This window comes from Mobula hypostoma, chromosome 20 (assembly GCF_963921235.1).
Source record: "Mobula hypostoma chromosome 20, sMobHyp1.1, whole genome shotgun sequence".
Lineage (NCBI taxonomy): Eukaryota > Metazoa > Chordata > Chondrichthyes > Myliobatiformes > Myliobatidae > Mobula > Mobula hypostoma.
This window is the reverse complement of record NC_086116.1, coordinates 22906607-22924374: the sequence shown is the minus strand read 5'-3', so window position 1 is coordinate 22924374 and position 17768 is coordinate 22906607. Positions and strand designations below refer to the sequence as shown.

Sequence of the window (17768 nt, the reverse complement as noted above, 5' to 3'; positions counted from 1 at the left end):
TTTACTGAAACTACTTTTCATGGTGTCGTCAAAGATGATGACCACGTTTTGATCTGTATGGGTGGCACAGATAAACAGAGATCTAATTAATTTTTCAACTGAATTTGATACAGCTATATTGGTTATGAAAATCAAACACCAAATGAAGGGAAGGGGGGCTTTTAGGGTAATATTTCCAGAAGCAGAACTGATTATTTTAAGCTTTCCAATCTATTAAAAATGCAATATTTAACTAGTATTCTAAATAAAGGAAAAAGAGCCCTCAATTTTAAAAATAATTCTAACCATTGTAATCTCTTACTGTTCCCTTAATTCTCAATTGGAACAAATCAACTTGACTGATTAGAATTTTTCTGGTGGAAATAGCATCACTCTTTTCTTGGGGAAATGATAAAGTCCAATCTGTTTTAATTTAGTGGAACCTATCCCACAATACTACATTGGAACATGATTGAATGGGATGGATGGTTGTTCTCCTACCAATGTGTGTGGTGGTGTTCAGACAGCTGTGAATATTCTCTGTGTAACTGTACATTAGTACTTGTTTCTAGTAAGATAGGATTTGTTTCAGAATCAGAATCGGGATTATTATTGCTGACATATGTTATAAAGTTTGTTATTTTGCAGCAGCAGTACAGTGGCTGGTTGCTCAAGCCTGCAACAGAAATAGCCACATCTTCCAATTATGTAATGTGTCAATGCAGTGAAATGTCCCAAAATACTTAACAGAATGTTGTTAACAAAGTCTGGCACTGTACTGTGAATGGAGATTTTAAATGAAATGAGCAAAAGCGTGGTCAAAGAGTTGGGCTTGAAATAAGCTTCAGAAGTAATTCCAAAGTTAAGGATCTTGACAGTTGAAGGCATGGATGCTTTTGCAGGAGCAATGATACTTGGGTGTGTTTCTGGTGCCTGAATTTGATCTCAGAGATTTGTAAGGTTGATGAAGTTTTGAAAGCAAGGTATTGCTTAATCTGGAGACCATGGATATCAGCTGTCAGGAGTGATGTGTGAATAAACTTGGAGAGAATGAATACCACAGCAGTTTTCATCTCCACAAGCTTCCAGGTGTTAGAAAGAGTGAAGTGACTCAATTACCAAATCTAAAAGCAGTCAAAGTGTGGATGAGGGCTCCATCTTGATGAAATGAGCCACTGGCATTCTCTTGGCTTGGAACTTCAACTTGGCAGGCTTCATGATGGCACAGCTCATTCAGCTGAAAACTGAATGAGGCTGGATGTGACACTAGTTTTGTACAGTTTAAAAATTCTCACTCAGTTGCTAGGTAACAAGGGAACTGATTATCTGGCAGGGACTGAAGTGATGACTTTGGTCTTCTCAATATTACATAGGCGGAAACTTTCTGTTCACTTGGTACCGAAAATGGAATGTGAAAACTTAGCATTAGTTGTGCGGCTACTGGTGAGGTAGAGATTGGGGTTGGTAGCAAACAATTTGGAACTGTTTTCCGATGCTGCTGCTGTCGGACAGCAGGCAGATAACAAATTGCAGGTGACAGGGACAGAGCCATGGGAGCGCAGCTGGAATGATGTGGGAGCAGGAGGAGAAACCAATACAGATGATTCTCATTGCTACGATTGAGTAGATAAGAAGAAAATAAGCCTGTGATTCTACCCAGTCAGATGACGATGGAGCAAGATAGTTTGATCAAAAACCATAGACAAGCCAAGGGGAAGAAGTCCATAAGACCATCAAACCATAAGACAATAGGAGCAAAAGTAGGCCATTCAGCCCATCAATTCTTCTCCACCATTTGATCATGACTGATTTGTTATACTTCTGAACCCTTACTAGTCAAAAATCTATCAACCTCCACTTTAAATATACCCAATAAATACCACAGCTGTCTGTGGCAATGAATTCCACTGATTCACCACCCTCTGGCTAAACAAATTCCTCCTCATCACCATTCTAAGGAGATGTACTTGTATTGTATGGCTGTGTCTTCTGATCATGTTGGGTTAACTTGAAGGTGTTGCGTTAAGCTTGTAATCGATTCTCATTCAACAGTTAATTAAAAAGAATTGTGAATGAGCAGCTTTCACAATAAAATTGAAAAACCTAAAAATAGGAGAATCCATCAGAACTTGAAAGAAGACAGTTAAAACATTGCCAAATGTTGTCTAGGAATTTTAACACTAAGGCAATAACCCATTTTTATTTCTGTTGCGGATATTAAAGTTAGAGCAGCTTCAGCAAAAATGAATTTGTTCACTGTTCAGTGCAAAACAGCACGTCAATTGAATCCTAGAGGCTAGAGTTACATTAATGAAAGATAACTAGAATATGGCAGTACCTGAGAAGTAGATATAAAATGTATTGCATTATACTGTATAGGTTTTGGTGGCATGCTGTATTTTTTGAATGGTATCATGGAAGTTGCCATTCAAGTGTCAGGGTGTTTGTTTAATATTTCATCTTAAGAGGACATTTCTCCCTAAAAACTTAATTTGTCTTCTTCCCCAGTTCCAATTCATTCCTTTCCGGTTGGCTGGCAATATATAATAAAACAAAAAGAAGGACTTGCATTTATTTAACCCTTTTCATATCCTCAGTTCTTTATAGCCAAAAAAAAGTAGCTGCTATTGTCATTTTTGCAAGGGTTAAAAAAAATTGCTGTATTGCAAAAAGGAATTGGTCCACTCCACACCCAGACCTGATGGTTTATTTTGCACATCGAGGGGAAGGAGGAAGTGCAAAGGAGCATATGGGGCTGAATACATGGTAGAACAAGCAATAAAAGTGCATAACTGATGCAGAAGTGATTAGAAGAAAAAAATCAATTAACGTGAAAAGAAAACTACATTGATCATTGGTGAAAGAGAATATGATTGGAAGTGAATAAGAGGAGACAAAAGAGACTGGATATTCTTGAATCTGGAGCAACACCCAACATACTGGAAGAACTCAGTAGGATGAGCAGCATCTGTGGGAGGAAAGGAATTGTCAATGTTCCTCCAGCAGATTCTTTGGTGCTCCATGAACTGGAGGTGGAAGCAGAAGGATAAAATTGATTGCTTTCATTATCTGCAGCTTGCTAAGGTGACAGCATGAATTGGAGGTGGTGGGTGGTGGTGTTGAACAACAGCTTGGATAAAGGAGGGAGGAATAACTCCCTAGCTTTAAGAAACTGAGAAGAACTCCCAAGGGTTAAGACAGTGAGAAGATTACCGAGATGAAGTGGAAGTTAATTCAGAATGCATTTTGTTAAAAAGTGGGGAATTGAAAGAGGTGTGTTGGCTCTATGCATACTTCATGGATCCAAATGCCATGTTGTACATGGGAGTAGGGCATATTGGCTGTGGTGTTGGGAACACTGTCGGGTAGGTTGAAAATCCAAATGTTATTTCTCACTATTCCTGCATCGAAGGCAATATTTGGGATATAATTCGAATGTTTCAAAACATAATTAACATTCAAGTTCTAGTTCAAGTTTAATTGTTATTCAACCCTACATGAATACTCATTAATACAGCCAAATGAAACACATCTCTTTCGTGGGCAGCTGTAATAGATGACCACGCAGCTTGAGGCCGAGACACCACTGTAACTGAAGCCACGCAGCTGCCCTGTCATCTGTCTTTCTAATGAACCAGTGAACCAAACTTGCAGTATCCCATGTTACCAATTTCCAGCAGGGTCTTGCGATCACAAGAAAAATGTCCAAGACAATCACTCGCTCTGTTTGTTAGGCTGCACCCCGCCTTCGCGCACCCATTCTGACACCTTCCTGTAGCAGGCAGCAACATGGTTCGCACCAAGTCCAGCTCCGTTGCTACCAAGCAACTTGCTGATGGGGTCGGCCTGCAGCACTGATGTTCTTGATAACCAGCAGTGTCTTACGATCGTGAGAAAGATACAAAGGACGAACAATGGTATCTTTAGTTGGACCTAGAGTGGCCGCGTGCCACATCTTACTAGAAATCCAGCCAGAAGCCAATTAATTTTAATATGAAAATGCAATTGCCCTCTAGACAGCATTTGCTAAAATTAGTTTCCACTGTTACTTTGTTAATCTGTAGCATACCTTTAAAAAATTCCGTTATAAATGTATGGCTAGTTTTCCAGCTTGTCTAGCATTTGAAGGCAGTTGCATATCAATTGTATGTCAATTTAAGTAGGACACCTGACAATTATAATGGAAGACAAATCAGTGATGCGTAGTTTAATAATTGAAAAGCAAAAAAGAATTGTAGACACTAGAAATCTGAAATGCAAACAGAAAATGCTGGAAGTACTTAGGCAGAATCTTTGAAGAGAAAATGACAGTTCATAGAGGATGCCATATAGTGTAAAGTTTAGTGTTGTGCTGCCTACTGATTATGTGCAGATAAAAGCTAACTGTCTGGGATCTGCAAACTTACTTGGTTCTTTTTAAACATTAAAAAAACTTTATCCAGTATGTCATGCAGTTCTGGAAGAACTATCAATAAGGCTTTCTGCAATTGTGGTTGAAACAGTTAGTTAATACTTGTTTATTTTTGCCGAATTCAGCTCAGAAAAATTTGTAGCAGTCTAAATAGTATCATAACATCATAAAGTTATACAGCTGGGAAACAGAATCTTTGGCTGTACATGACCATGATTGTCTAGTTGTCTAGCTGAACTATTCCAATCTTCTCAAATTAGGCCTACTACTACGTCGACTCAGGTCTAGGGGATCAGCGTCGGGCAGAATTAGGCAAATCAGACCCATTTCCCTCTAAACCTTGCCATGTTCTTGTCTAAATGTATTTTAAACATTATAATTATATAGTATGTCTCCATCTCTTCCCCTGGCAGCATATTCCAAATTCCCAACTCTCTCTCAAAAAGTTGCCGAGCAGGTCCACTCACTTTTAAACAATGCCCTCTGGCTTTAGGCTTCCTTACCTGGGAATAGACTGTGACCATTCATAAGGAGACTAAGCCCCTCATGGTTTTACAAACTTTTTATAAGTTCATTCCTCAGCCTTTCATGCTTCAGGGAAGGAAGCCCCTACCTATCCAACCTCTCTTTCTATCTCAAGCCTTCCAGTTCCAGTAACCTCCTTGTGAAAGTTTTCTGTGCCTTTTCATGCTTGATGACATTCTGCTTATACTCAGGTGACCAGAACAGCATAGAGTATTCCATAATATTTTATAGCTGTAACGTGATGTTTCAACTCAATGACTCAACTTGTAGCTCCATGAGACCTTCGTGACTTCTTTGAGGCAAAGGTCATGATGTGAAAGAACGAGCTCTACTTGCTTGGGTGAATGCAGCTCAGACAGCACCTGGAAAGCGTGATACAATCCAGGCCAAAACTGCCTCCATGAATGGTGTCCCATCCACCACTCCTGAACAGTGCCTGTGGCAAGTGGCATCAACAAAATCCACAGCAGCAAAGTTCAGAGTAAATATATTATCCAAGTATATGCATGTCACTGTGTACAACCCTGAGATTCATTTTCTTGTGGGCATTTTCAATAAATTCATAAAAGAATAATAAGGATAATAGAATTAATGAAGGACTGAACAAACTTGGGCGTTCAGCTAGTGTGCGAAAGACGGCAAGGCGTGTAAGTACATAAAGAAATGATAATAATAATAAATAAATAAACAAACAATAAATATCAAGAACATGAGGTGAAAAGTCCTTGAAAGTGAGTCCATAGGTTGTGGGAACATTTCAGTGATGGGGCGAGTGAAGTTGAGTAATTCATCAAGGCAATTTTCAATATAATTTCCTACGCCAAAAATCTTTCTTGTTTACTGAAGACCCTGGAAGTACTTGTCAGACTCTTTGTCAGATAGTCTTTGACCTGGAATGTTAACAGTGTTTCTCTTCATAACGATGCAAGTTGATCTGCTGACTATTTTCAGCATTTTATATTTTTGTTCTTAGATATTCAGCATCTGTAGTTCATTTGGTTTTCAAGCTTATTACTAAGTAGAAATAGACAGTGGAGCATGTGATAGAACAACAATAATTGCTTCTCCATCATACAAGATCCTGATTTGGAAATTATTGCTATGCTCAAGCTCTCTTCAATAAATTTCCTTCTCCGTGTGTGAGAGATCTCAATCTTATTCTCAAATGCCTGTCACCTGGTTGTTTTAGTGCAGCATTTCGACATTAAGACCTGCAAGTTCCCTTCAGCAATAACATTTCTTTTAGTAGTCCAGACTGCAGATGTCCCATACTGTGAAAATTAATGTCTGCTTCTCGATATGACTGGACAAAGTTTGATCTCACTGAATGTGCCTATCTAACTGGGAATAATGAAGCCACCTGGATTCAGGGAACCTTTTCTAACCCCACCCCTTTACTGGCTGAGCAGAGGGAATACTAAAAAAGGACCACTCAGTCTTGATAGCAGCTCCGGAACTGAATCCTGCCATACTACAGGGATCAAATCTCTTGCCAATTTGTAGACTTGTCTCCTAAAAGGATCAGAGTCTCTCTTCCCTTTGCCAAAGGGCTTGAAAAATCAGTTCTGGCCTCCTTGTGGAAGCAGTATTTGGCAGGACATCTGGAAAGTTCATGGTAAGATGATTGGACATCTTCATACCTTTGCAATTTTCCAAAACATTCATATTTGTTCTATTATCGGTAATCCTGTCTAATCTTCCATTGATTCTACCAAGAAAGCAGGACTCCAGTGGTTAGGGGCTGCTGCTTTCTCTCCTCTCTCTCAGTCCACAGAGAAGTAAAGTAGTGGCCATAGCCCAATCCGTCATAGACAAAGCCCTCTCCACCATTGGGCGCATCTACAAGGAGCACTGTCACAAGAAAGCCGCATCCATTATCAAGGACCCCCACCATCAAGGCTATACTCTCTTCTTGCTGTTGCCATAGGAAAGGTTGTACAGCTGACTTGGGTCCACACCACCAAGTTCAGGAACATTTATCAACCTTCAACTGTCAGGCTCCTAAACGAACATGGATAATTTCACTCACCTTAACTCTGAACTGCTTTCACCACCTTTGGACTCACTTTCAAGGTTTCAGCGCAATCTATTTATTTGTTTAAAATGTACTTTATTTGTACAATTCATCTTCTTTTGCATGTTCATTGTTTGTCAGTCTTTGTAGTTTTTCAGTGGTTCTCTTGTATTTCCCTATTCTACTGTGAGTGCCTGCAAGAAAGTGAACCTCAAGGTAGTATATTTTGATAATACATTTGAATTTACTTTGAACTTTTTATTAGCATAATGACAGAAAGAAAGTTGCTGACACGTACATTTGTAAAAGCAAATTCAAGAGCAAAATGCCGGAGGAACCCAGCAGGTAAGACAGCATCTGTGGAAATGAATAAACAGGTCAACTTTTCAGGCCGAGAGCATTCTTCAGGACTGTAAAGGAAGGGGGAAGATGCCAGAATAACAAGGTGGGGGGAGGGGAAGGAGGACTTGCTAGTAGGTAATAGATGAAGCCAGGTGGGTGGGAAAAGTAAAGGGCTGGAGAAAGAAGGAATCTGATTGGAGAGGAGAGAGGGAAAAAGGGAAGAACAAGGGTACTCAGGGAGAAGTGATAGGCAGGTGAGGAGAAGAGGTTAGATGCCAGAGGGGGTAATAGAAGAAGAGGAAAGGGGAAGGGAGAAAATTTACTGGAAGGAGAAATTGATGTTCATGCATCAGGTTGGAGGCTACCTGGATGGAATAGGGGATGTTGCTCCTCCACCTTTGGAGTCGCCTCGTTGTGGCAGAAAATGAGGCCATGAACCGACATGTCAAAATTGGAATGTGGATTGCAATAAAAATGGCTGGCCACCAGGAAGTTGACTTTTGGCAGATGGAGCAGAGGTGGTCCCCCAATTTATGTCGGATCTCACAAATGTAGAGGAACATCAGATGTAATAGATAACCCCAATAGATTCACAGGTGAAGTGTTGCCTCACCTGGAGGGACTGTTTGGGGCTCTGAATGGGCCTCTTAGCTCTCCTCCGCATCTGCCCATCATTTCCTCTGTTGCCCCTCCATCCTTTCCTTCCATGGACCGCTCTCCATGGACAATAAGCTATTTATTTATTTTCTCTTCTATATTATGTATTGCATTGAACTGCTGCTGCTGTTACCAAATTTCACGACACATGCTAATGATAATGAACTGATTCCGATTCCTCTCCTATCAGATTCCTTCTTTTCCAGCCCTTTATCTTTTCAACTCCATCATTTTTCCTATCACCTTCGAGCTAATCCCCCCTCCCCTCCCCTACCATTTTATTCTGGTGTCTACCCCTTTCTTTCCAGCCCTGACGAAGGGTCTCAGCCCGAAATGTTGACTGTTTATTCATTTCCATAGGTGCTGCCTGACCACCTGAGTTTCTCCAGCATTCTGTGTGTGTGTTACTATAGATATCCAGCATCTGTAGAATCTCTTGTATTTATAGAACAAATTAAATGCATTAACTTTCCGTCTTTAACTATCATCTGATCTATCATGCTTCCTGATGTCAAACAGTTTAATTACAGCTCATTTAGGAGAATGCATATCCTTCCAATGTTTTTAGTTGTAATTAAATTATTGTTTATTTAGAAACATCAAAATTCAAAGTACGCTTATTATCAAAGTTCATATATGTGACCACATACAACCCTGAGATTTCATTTTCTTAAGAGCATTCACAGTAAATACAAGAAACACAGTAGAAACAATGAAACACCACACCCAACAGGACAGACAAGCAACCAATGAGCAAAAGGCAACGAAATATGCACATACAAAAAGAAATAACAAAAAATAAATAAATAAGCAAAATATATTGAGAACAAGATGATCTGTGTATAAGATGATGATAAGCATTGATTGTGTGGACAGCCAGAGGCTTTTTCCAGGGCTGAAATGGCTAACACAAGGGGGCATAGTTTTAAGGTGCTTGGAAGTAGGTACAAGGGGGATGTCAGAGGTAAATTTTTCACACACAGAGTGGTCGGTGTGTAGAGTGCACTGCCAACAAAGAGTTGAGCAGATGATCGACAACTATATTTGTTGGCCTGGAATTTCCTCCTAGCAGTAAAGGAAGAGTTTTGAAGTTCACTTCATGTGCACCGACCTGCAGATTTTTTTTCTTTTCCCTCAAATCTGTCACTTTATTTTTTTCAGTGCCCTCTACAGGAGATTTGTGGGATATATAGGTAGGAGAGTAGTGGTGACACTCAGTGATCAATCATGTGGAAGGGCCCTGTTGGCTGTGAAATGGGAAGCAAAGAATGGAAGTACAAATTAAATGCGAATTATTACACAGCAAAGAAAACAAAAAAATGAAGGCACATGGATGAAAAAATAACTTAACCTTTAAATTAAGAACATGTTTAACATTAATTCTCTGAAGGAATAAGATTCTATATTTGAAAAATAAGATTTTTAGGGCTAGAGAAGTTGTTCAACAGTAAATATCACACTGTGCCATTAAAACTCACTCTCTCCTAATAGAACTTGCTCTAGATTTTATTGTCACTTCTAGTATAGGGTGAAGTAAATGTGCCATGTCATTTAATTTCATTGTCAACTCTATTCAAGATTGCTTAATGCCATTCTGTGTACACGAGTAAAGAAGAAGGAAACAATTGTTACTGCAGATCCGAAGCAGCCCATAAAACCACAAAAGATAAAGAACACAATAATACAAAACACAATAAATATTGACATAGCTTATCTACATAGATTGTATTTCCATAGAGTGCTGCAAGGCTTTCCATAAAGTGATTGACAGGAAATAATAAAGAAGTCATAGTTGGGAGCGTGGAGCGGTGGGTTAGTGGATAAATTGTTGACCAGCCTTAGTGACTGGGGAAAGAAAATGTTTTTCAGTCTGGTGGTCCTGGCTTTGACGCTATGTAGTCTCCTCTCTGATGGGAATGGGATAAACAGTCCTTGAACACGGCGGATGGGATCCTTCATGATGTTACTGGTCCTTTTCCAGCAACTTTCTGTATATACGTCCTTGATGGCGGGTAGGCTGGTGCCGGTGATGTGTTGGGCAGTTTTGACTGCTCATTGTAGAGCCTTCCTGTACACTGCAGTGCAATTTCCCGACCAAACAGTGACTCAGCTTGTTAGGATGCTCTTGACTGCGCAACTGTAGAATGATGCGAGAATGGATATGCTCTTTCCAACCTCATCAGAAAAAAGAGACATTGGTGAGCTTTCCTCACTGAGTAGGGTATGTTCTGGGACCAGGAGAGACTGTGTGTGAGGTGCAATCCCAGGACTTTGAAATTGCCTGCAGTTTTCACTACTGTGACACTAATGTTACAGGGAGCGTGAGGTGAGAGTTATCCTGAAGTTGATAACCATCTCCTTTGTCTTGCTGATGTTAAGGAAAAGTTTATTTGCCTAGCAGCAGGCCTTGAGCACTTCCATCTCCTCTCTGCAAGCTATGTCATCGTTGTTTGTGATGACACCATTTCTGTGTTATCGGCGAACTTGACAAGGTGATTGCTCAGGTGTTTGGCCATGCAGCCATGTGCGAGCAGAGTGTACTGCGTGGGGCTCAGCACACAGCCCTTGGGGGCGCCTGTGTTGAGGATAATGGGGAGGAAAGAATGGTTGTGCATCCTGACTATCTGAGGTCTGTTTGTTAGTTGCACAGTGGTGTATGTAGACCACGGAGTAGAAGTTTGTTCACCAAGGTCTGTGAGACAATAGTGTTGAATACCAAACTGAAATCCAGAAACAGCATTCTGACAAAAGTGTCCTTGTTTCCTAGGTGTGTCAGGGCCAGGTGCCTGACTGATGCTACAGCATCTGTCATCAAGCAGTTCTGTCGGTAAGCATTTTAGTGAGTTTCCAAAGTGGCAGGAATTACCAGCTGTTCAAAGGACTTCATGGTGATTGGCATCGATGTTACCAGGCTGTAGTTGTTTAATTCTGAAGGTGCAGAGCTCTTTGATACAGGGATGAGAGTGGCTGATTAGATGCATGCAGGTATAGCAGCGTGGGTGAGTGAAATGTTGAAGATGTCCGTGAAGATGTTGGTGGCTGGTGTGCACACTGCCGGAGTACTCGACCTGGAATGTTTTCTGGCCCATCTGCCTTACAGGCCTTGTCAGTCTGCAGAGTCCTCCTCACGTCTGCTGTCGTTACAGACAGTGGCTGCTCACCTGGGAGGAAGGGATAGTTTTCATGGATGGCATTGAGTTGCATGCCTTGAAGCCTGCATAAAAGTTATTTAGACTGTCAGGATGGGAGATGTCACTGGTGCAGTCGATTGTTGTTTTTCATGCCTAGTCAGTAATGCACTTGTTGCCCAGTCATATACGCCTACAATCATTATCGGACAGGTGTTCCTGAATCTTTTGTGTGTAGGCTGCCTTTGCTCTCTTGTTGCCTAAGATGAGGTTTCTACTGGCTACTGTAAAAGTTGTTCCATCACCAGACTGGACAGCAACATCCCAGTCTTTAAGTAGACAGTGCACCTCTGCAATCAGCCAGGGCTTCTGGTTGGGCCATGAGGTGACCACTCTTGAGGTACCAATGTTGCCTATACACTTACAGATGTAGTCAGTGACAGATAAGGCATAGTTATTGAGATCTGTGTCTTCTCCATTTATGACGACCTCCCTGAACATCTGCCAGTTAGTCCATTTGAAACAGACCTGAAATATAGAGATTGGCTCATTAGGCCATCCAGTGATGGTCCTCTTGACTGGTTTCTATGAACAAGGACTGCAACTGTACGCTGCATGAAAAACCAGAGTATTTCTGACAACATTTCCATTAGGAACAAATGATTACAGTCTAGATGAAGGGTCTTGACCAAAGCTGCAGATGGAGATGCTGATGGACCTTAAGAAGACTAAGCCTGCACCGCTCCCTGTTACAATTGATGCTGAGGACATGGATGTGGTGAGGACCTACAAGTACCTGGGGGTGCACCTGGATGACAGACGAGTGGAGCACCAACATAGAGGCTATGTACAAGAAGGGCCAGAGTCACCTCTACTTCCTGAGGAGACTGAGGTTCTTTGGAGTATGCAGGCCTCTCCTTCACATGTTCTACCAGTCTGTTGTTGCCAGTATAATCTTATGTGTGGCGGTGTGCTGGGTCAAAGGCATCAACACAGGTGATGCCAAGAGGCTCAATAAACTGTTGAAGGAGACAGTTTGAAGGAGAAAGGCTGGCTCTGTTATAGGAGTCAAACTGGACACACTGGAGGGTGTGGTAGAACAAAGGGCCATATGGAAAATCCTGGCAATTCTGGACAATGTTTCTCACCTTCTGTATGACACCTTGGCTGAACAGAGGAGCACTTTTAGCAATAGACTAAGACAACTGCACTGCTCCAAAGAACACTATGAGACCATTCTTACCCTTGGCCATTAGGCTCTATAATAAGTCAACCTATAGCCGGGGAAGTGATGAGTCCCCTCATGTTAGACTGTTTGAGGAAACTTATTTTTTATTCATTCTTACTTCTCTTCTAATATTTGTATATATGGATATCTGTGCACTTATAATGCTACTGTGACACTGCAATTTTCTTAGGGATCAATGAAGTATTTATCTATCTATCTTTCTATCAACTGACCATTTTTCCCCACGGATGCTGCCTGACCTGCTGAGTTCTTCCACCTCTTTGTATGCTCCCCCAAATTCCAGTGCCTGCAGTTTCTTGTGTCAGCAGCTCCAGGATTTCTCTTGTTAACGGCCTATAACTTAGTGTCAGCAATTGCTGTCAAGTTTGTACTTTATGAAGAATGACTGAACCTTGTTCTTACTGCAACAGCCAAATCTGGGCCAATTGCAGTTCAGTTGTCAGATTCAAGAAAGCCAATGTTCTTTTTCTAAATCTTTATTGGGCAGTCATCAAGGCAAAACCTGTTAAGTATTAACTCCCCTCCTTCTCCCAGGCAAGCTTGGTTTAAGTTGATCACTTTAATAAATCACATTGAATCTTATCAATTTTGTAAAGAATTAGAACCATCACATCTTCTAAACTTCTGTGTTATTCAAATTTTATTATGGTCCTTCTGAAGTGAATGTCAAAGTTAAATTAAAATTATAGTTGTGGGTTTTTATTCCCTCTATTGGAACTGAGAAATCAACTGACTAATTAACTCTTGTTCCTACTTAGTCTTCGTGCAAGAAAACAGTATTCCAATTTGGACTGTTTTACTATGATTGCCCTTCAATATATTTTAATTATAGAACTCCTAGAATACCTTTATAAAAGCTATTGACCTCACTCATCTCATATGGTCAGTTAAGTCACCAACACTCACAACATGCTAGAGGAACTCAGCAGGTCGGGCAGCATCTGTGGAAACGATCAGTCAACATTACGGCCCGAAACATTGACTGATCGTTTCCACAGATGCTGCCCGACCTGCTGAGTTCCTCCAGCGTGTTGGGAGTGTTGCTTTGACCCCAGCATCTGCAGAGTATATTGTGTTTACAGTTAAGTCACCAGACAGTTCAGAATCAGGTTTAATATCACTGGCATATGTTGTGAAATTTATTGTTATACAGCAGCAGTACATTTCAATACATAATTTAAAAAATTGTAAATTATTCTAAGGAGTGAGTGTGTGTGTATATATATGAAGTTAAGTAAGCAGTGCAAAAAGAGAAAGAAAGTAGTGAGGTAGTGTTCATGAGTTCAGTGTCCATTCAGAAATCCGATGGCAGAGGTCCACTGATTCAGTATTAAATATTAAATCAGAAAAATGTTGGTTTATTTAAAAGAATAAATGTGCCCTGGAAATGTAGAATTATGGTCTGATATCATGCTGTTGTGAGTTACACTTTGCATCCTGTACCACAGGCTTTATTTAGAGAATAATCTATTCTTGGCCAAAGCTGTAAGGCTGTTAAAAGAAAGTGCTGCCCGACCAAAAAAAAGTGGCTGCCAAAAAAAGTAACCATGCAACGTGATATAATTCTGATCTCCTTCAACAATAAGATACCTGGGAATTGACATGCTTTCTGTTTACTTTTGTGGAAGTCAGAAACAGGAAAGGAGCAATCACCCTCTTGGGAGTATTTGATAGAACCCCCAGTAGCAGCAGAGACACTGAGGAGCAGATCGGGAGACTGATTTTGGAAAGGTGCAAAAATAACAGTGTTTTTCTCATGGGTGTCTTGAGTATAGGGTTAATGGCAGGATTCTTAGCAGTGTGGAGGAACAGAGGGGTCTTGGGGTCTGCATCCATAGATCCCTCACAGTTGCCACACAAGTTGATAGGGTGGTTAAGGAGGTTTATTGTGTGTTGGCTTTCAGTTGTCAGGGGATTCAGTACAAGAACTGTGAGGTCATGTTGCAGCTCTATGAAACTCGGGTTAGACCACAACTGGAGTATTGTGTTCAGTTCTGGTTGCCTCATTATGGGAAGGTTGCCGAAGCTTTAGAGAAGATGCAAAGGAAATCTACAAGAATGCTGCCTGGATTGGAGAGCATGTCTTATGAAAAATGGTTGAGTGAACTATGGCTTTTCTCTTTGAAGTGAAGAAGGGTAGAGGGGACTTGATAGAGGTATATAAGATGATAAGCATTGATGGAGTGGACAGCCAACATCTTTTTCTAGTTGTGGCAGTGGCTATTATGAGAGGGCATAATTTTAAGGTGATTGGAGGAAGGTTTAGGATGGATATCACAGGTGTTTCTTTTATTCAGAGTGGTAAGTGTATGGAACGCACTGCCTGGGGTGGTTCTAGAGGCAGATACATTAGGAACGTTGAAAAGGATGAGGAAAAAAAATGGAGGGCTATGCGGGAGGGAAGCCTTAGAGTGATCGTGGAGTAGGTTAAAAGGTCAGCACAACATTGTGGGCTGAAGGGCTGTCATGTTCGATGTCCAATTCAAAATGCTGACCATTAAAAATAAGAGAAATCTGTTTTGACTACCAATTTTACTCTTTTTCACCACATAATTCAGAAATAGTAATAGATTCAATTCTCTCATTTTCGGAGTAGTGATGTATTCCACAGCAGAATTCTGGCAGAAGATGTGATCGACCCTGACAATGTAGCTGGTAGCAATTTTATCTCTGAAATGAAATTTATGAGTTGTGTACAAAAGCCTAGGCTAATTCTTCAGTGCTGTCCGGAAAAAGTGCTGTGCTTTTGGAAGTGTTATCTGTCTAAAGCGAAGGTAGATGTGAGAAATCTCTTAACACCACTCCAAAAAAAGAAGCCCGCTTATTATTCCTGGTGTCATGACTAATGTTTACCCCTCATCCAACATCACCAACACAGAATATCTGGTGGTCATCACGCTGATCTTTTTGAAAGTTATAGTCGGCCCTCCTTATCCGCAAGTTCCACATGCGCGAATTCAACCTACCACAAATTGAGAAAACCCGGAACTGCTCTTCCAGCACTTGTTGTTCGAACATGTACAGACTTTTTTTTCTTGTCATTATTCCCTAAACAATGCAGTATAACAACTATTTTACATAGCATTTACATTGTATTAGGTATTATAAATAATCTAGAGATGATTTAAAGTATATGGGAGGATGTGCGTAGGTTATCGTAGATCAGGATCGGAAAAAACGCAAGTTCTCTTAGTAAGTAAGTCGGAACAGGTACATCTGGTATTATTTAGCATCAGTTAGTCAAATGTTTGTCTTAGTATATAGTATATATTTTACCTTTCTATGCATATAAAACACTTAAGGAACATATGTTTCAGCGCCAGGCTTGGGAACGGAAATTCCCGCGTTCAATCCAGCGACAAACCGCTCCCAAGCGCTCTCCATCTGTGCCGGGTTGATGTGAAGGATCAAAATCCCAAAACCCCAAAACCCAATAATTAAACCACTGCGTTGCTTAGTAATAATTGTTGCTTTAATCGGGGCAGGGCTTTTCTCACTTTATCCTTTAAAATTGTTCTGATCGTTGACCGACTGTAGCCTAAGGCTTTTCCAATGACCGAAGGCATTTCACCTCTTTCCAATCGCTTTATTATTTCCACTTTATTTTAAATCGTGATCGTGATTATTTTCATGAACAGAAACACTGCGGGTTCAGAGCTCCGCCACCGGGTCCTAATGTCCACCGCACTGGTGGACATGAGTTAGCCCTGTTGTTTAAATGTAGATGATTACTTTAACTTTACAGCTGTGGTAGGTCTGCAGGATAATTAATGTGTATACTTGTGTAGCCCTGCATGGACTCATAAGCTAGAATTTTCTGACCACAAAGGTATCATTCATGTACAACTCACATAATGACTTGTAAAGTAGAGATCCACCAGGAATCACAAATCCCGACAATTTGCTGTGCCCTTCTGAGCATGATAAAAGAACCATCTCACTCTCACCTGGTACATGTTCAATTTCATCACTGATCTTCCTCATCTTTCGTGCATTAATTTTAGATTAACCTTACCGCAGAATGTTCGTAATAGTACTTACCAACATAATTACTGTTTTAATGGGATTTATGTCAATCTTCTTTTTCCTTCTTGTTTGTACTTTCCCTCTTAGTCTAATCTTTCTTCTCTTCGTATTTTTTGTATATCTGATTTGCCCCAAATCACCCTTTTGCTGAAAGCAATCTCATTATTTCAGAAAGGAGAACAAACAGGGAGTGACTGATTTATTGGCCTGAGATTAGTGATAGGGAAGATGTTACTATCCATAAAGAAGGATGTAATATTAGACTAGCTAGAAATTAAGAATAGGAATAAGCACTGACAACATGGATTTATGAAAAGGATAAGGTTTGATTAACCTTATTGAACTCTTTGAGGATATGATTAGATAAATGGGGGGGGGGTTGTTGATGTAATATATTTAGATTTTCAGCAAACTTCAGATAATGAGATCTCTCCATGAGATTGGTCAAGAAGATTAAGCACTCAAAATTGGTGGTAATTTTCGGGCATGGATTGAGAATTGGTTAACAAATGAAAGCAAAGAGTTGGAATAATAGGTCTTTTTTTCTGAATGGCAGGTGAGGTACTGCAGGAATTCGACGTGTTCCCAATCTGTATGAACAATTTGATTGAGTGGAGTAATGCTATGTTTACAAAGCTAGGCAGTGTTTTGAGTATTTGAGGATATAAAAAGGCTGCAAGACTATGCAGACAAAATAACAGGGTAGGCAAGTATATAAATGAGGCATATAATGCAGAAAAAATAATTGCAAATGAATGGTACAGAGACATGCAGATGTTCGTGTGAATGAAGTACAGAAAGTTGCTGGTATGTTGGCCATTATGGCAAGTGGGTTGGTGTTTAGAAATAGAAAAATATTGAAACAGGATCTAGTGCTTGAGAAATCTGGAGAAATATTGTTTCATACTGCAGGTTGAATACCCCTCCTCTGAAATTCCAAATCTTGAAGACCTCTGAAATCTGAATTTTTTTGAGCGCTGACATGACATCACAAGTGGGAAATTCCACAAGGCACTAGGAAGGTTCCCAGGTGAAAGGTTGGTCTCTGTGCATCACAGCCAGTTCTGCAAAGTGACCTCACATATGTAATGACCAGAAGTTAATGAAAAATAGAAAAAACACTAAATACGTAATGTGAAAATGAAGCTCTTGATCATGTATAGAAAGAATGGATTAGTCCATGTCGGATGAACGTAGGTTGCTTTAACAGTAATTTGACCATGAAACAAGTAAAGATCTATCATGATGAACTGAAAATTGAAGGTAATTGTGAATATTCAGCAGGCTGGGTGTAGAAGTTTGAGAAAAGGCAAAGCATTAAATTTTTAAAGATTTAAATTTTTTGAAGATAAAGCATCTGCTAATCACAGCAGAGAAATTCATTGATATGTTTGTGAAGATTGTCGCTGTGGAAATCTAATACCAGAACAAGTCTAC

The 17768-nt window shown here is 40.3% G+C and overlaps 1 protein-coding gene across 11 annotated transcripts in view; it reads left to right on the top strand.

Moving 5' to 3' along the window:
- anks1b (ankyrin repeat and sterile alpha motif domain containing 1B) overlaps positions 1-17768 on the top strand; it is an 870400-nt gene that overhangs the window by 298864 nt on the left and 553768 nt on the right. The gene's annotated exons all lie outside the window — the stretch shown is intronic.